Source organism: Schistocerca serialis, chromosome 6 (genome assembly GCF_023864345.2).
Source record: "Schistocerca serialis cubense isolate TAMUIC-IGC-003099 chromosome 6, iqSchSeri2.2, whole genome shotgun sequence".
Lineage (NCBI taxonomy): Eukaryota > Metazoa > Arthropoda > Insecta > Orthoptera > Acrididae > Schistocerca > Schistocerca serialis.
This window is the reverse complement of record NC_064643.1, coordinates 55905957-55909609: the sequence shown is the minus strand read 5'-3', so window position 1 is coordinate 55909609 and position 3653 is coordinate 55905957.

The following is a 3653-nucleotide window of genomic DNA, read 5'->3' as shown; positions in this document are numbered from 1 at the left end:
GTTTGTCGGGAGGTGTGACCTGAGGTGTGAACAATCACCTAAGGCGGGTGTGCCCTCGGTGAGGGCCCCCACAAGGGAGGAGCGCGCCATCGGAGACGCCGGTAATCATGGGAGATTCTTCCGCAATGGTTTCCTCACCTTCCACTATGTCTGCTCACAAACGTAAGTTCACTGAGTCTCAGCCACAGACGGTCCTTCCATCGTTGCCACAGTTCCTTGTCGTTTCTCGGTCTGACGAAGGTCACGACTTTTCCACGGTCAACCCTTTCATTATTCAGAAAGGTGTCGACGCAATTGCGGGTCCTGTAAAGTCTTGTTCCAGATTACGGAATGGCACCCTGTTGTTAGAAACACACAGTGCCCTCCAGGCTCAAAAATTGCTGCGTACTTCTCTGCTCCACACCTTCCCTGTCCGGGTGGAACCGCACCGTACCTTAAATTCCTTGCGTGGAGTCGTTTATACCCGCTCCCTCGATGGATTGTCTGACGAAGAAATTCAGCACTACCTGTCTGACCAGGGCGTCACGGCTGTTCATCGGGTTATGAAAAGGGTTGACTCGAACATCATTCCAACCCGCACTGTCTTCTTGACATTTGACAAAGTTCAACTCCCATCAAAAATCAAAGCGGGCTATGAGATAATTTCCGTTCGCCCTTATGTCCCAAACCCTACGCGTTGCTATCGATGTCAGCGGTTCAATCACACCAGCCAGGCCTGTTCCAATTCGGCCAAATGTGTTACGTGTGGCAAGGATGCCCATGAGGGTGCTTGTCCACCTCCATCCCCTCGCTGCATCAACTGTATGGGTGACCACGCTGCTTCCTCTCGAGATTGCCCCGTTTTTAAGGACGAAAAGCTCATCCAGGAAATAAGAGTGAAGGAAAAGGTGTCGACCTTTGCTGCTCGAAAGTTACTCGCCAGTCGACAGCCCACCGTGCCTCAGAAAGGAAAATACAGCACTGTCCTTGCTTCTCCTCGGCCAACAAAGGAGGCGGCCACGCAGACTTGCGACCTCACCTTTAGTACCACGGTCGTCAGATCGGCCAGCGCAAAGATCGCCCGTTCAACATCACCTCTTTCGCCTGCCCACTCTGTGGCTCACCCTTCGTCGGGTTCTGCTAAATCTCGAGCCCAAAAGTCAGACGCCAAGTCTTCGAAAAAAGAGCATTCTCGTGAAGAGTTTTTACGTACCGCTACTTCACAACCATCGGTTCCTCCTTCATCTAAACATCATACTTCCAAGAAGGCTATGAAGAAACACAGTTCCTCTCCTTCTCCGCCAAGGCGTGTCCCATCTACAGCACCACCTGGCGGCAATCGCCCTCGGCCGTCTTCTGTGTCGCCGAGGCGCACTGCTGGTGGCCGGTCAACTGGCCGATCGTTGGTGGCAGGAGCTGCTCCTGACCAACCTATGGATCAGGATCTTCTGCCTTCGACTGAATGCCATTCCATGCTGTCGGTAGCCAGCTCTGAGCAGTCGTTGAGTTGACAGCACCCTTGGTCACGTTCCTCTATTTTCTGTTCACCCTATGTCCATTATCCACTGGAATATCCGCGGCATTAGAGCCAATCGGGATGAATTGTCGATCCTCTTACGATCCTACTCGCCGGTCATCTTCTGTCTTCAGGAAACAAAGCTGCGTCCCCATGACCGCTTTGTTTTCCCTCATTTTCAGTCCGTCCGATATGACCTCCCCTCTGTTGAAGGCACTCCAGCCCATGGAGGACTCATGATTCCGCTCCATGATACTCTCCATTATCACCCAATCCCCTTAAAACAGTTCCTTCCAAGCTGTCGCCGTCCGTCTTTCCCTTTCTGGATACACGTTCTCTCTTTGTACGGTATACATTCCATCGTCCACACCAATGGCACGAGCTGATCTCCTTCATCTTCTTGATCAGCTTCCACCCCCCTATTTGCTGGTTGGGGACTTCAATGCCCACCACCCGCTTTGGGGATCTCCACATCCTTGTCCACGTGGCTCACTATTGATAGACGTCTTCCACCAAGCGGATCTAGTCTGCCTCAACACTGGGGTCCCCACATTTTTGTCTGCCTCCACGACAAATTTATCTCATTTGGACCTTGCGGTCGGTACTGTTCCGCTAGCTCGGCGCTTCGAATGGTTCGCCCTTGATGATACACACTCGAGTGACCACTTTCCATGTGTTCTTAGACTGCAGCCTCAACTGTCATATATGCGCTCGCGACGCTGGAAGTTTGCCCAAGCCGATTGGACACTTTTTTCGTCTCTAGCGACATTCGATGACCGTCGCTTTCCCAGCGTCGACGATGAGGTCACACATGTTACCGACGTTATTCTCACAGCTGCGGAACGTTCAATACCACGCACCTCCGAATTGCCCCGGCGCCCCCCAGTTCCTTGGTGGAACGAGGCATGCCGTGACGCAATACGTGAGCGGCGACGTGCTCTTCGCATTTTCCGTCACCATCCGACTTTGGCCAACTGTATCCGATATAAGCAGCTCCGTGCGCGATGCCGTCGCGTCATCCGCGATAGCAAGAAGGCAAGCTGGAAATTCTTTATTAGCTCATTTAACACCTTCACTCCCTCCTCGGAAGTTTAGAGTCGGCTTCGACGGTTCTCAGGCGCGCCTAGTTTCTCCCCGGTCTCTGGGCTCACTGTCGCGCATGATACCTTAGTGGACCCCGTCGCAATTTCTAACTCATTGGGTCAGCACTTTGCTGAGATTTCGAGCTCTTCCAATTACCCGCCAGCGTTTCTCCCGAAGAAACGTGCAGCGGAAGTGCGACATCTTGCTTTCTCCTCTCAAAATCACGAAAGCTACAATACTGTTTACTCCATGCGGGAACTCCAACATGCCCTCTCTTCTTCTCGCTCCTCCGCCCCAGGACCGGATGGTATCCATGTCCAAATGTTGCTGCATTTATCAACCCATAGCCTGCGTTACCTCCTTCACCTTTATAATCGAATTTGGACCGACAGTACCTTTCCCAAGCGATGGCGGGAAGCTATTGTCGTTCCCGTTCCGAAACCTGGACAGGACAAACATCTCCCCTCTAGCTATCGCCCCATTTCTCTCACGAGTAGTGTCTGTAAGGTTTTGGAGCGTATGGTGAATTACCGTTTAGCTTGGTGGCTGGAATCCCGCAGTCTTTTAACACCAGCTCAATGTGGATTCCGAAAGCATCGTTCTGCCGTTGACCATCTTGTAGCTCTCTCCACTTATATCATGAACAATTTTCTCCGGAAACGCCAAACGGTAGCAATATTTTTTGATCTGGAGAGAGCATACGATACCTGTTGGAGGACAGGCATCCGCCGCACACTGTTCTCTTGGGGCTTTCGAGGCCGGCTGCCCCCTTTTCTTCGCGAATTTATGGCAGAGCGCACATTTAGGGTGCGGGTGAACACTACTCTCTCCCGTACTTTCTCCCAAGAAAACGGGGTACCCCAGGGCTCCGTGCTGAGTGTTGTACTGTTTGCCATCGCCATTAATCCAATTATGGATTGTCTCCTTCCTGATGTCTCGGGCTCCCTCTTTGTGGACGATTTTGCGATCTACTACAGCTCTCAACGGATCAGCCTTCTTGAACGACGTCTTCAAGGATGTCTCGATCGCCTCCACTCGTGGAGCATCGAAACCGGCTTCCGGTTCTCACCCAGTA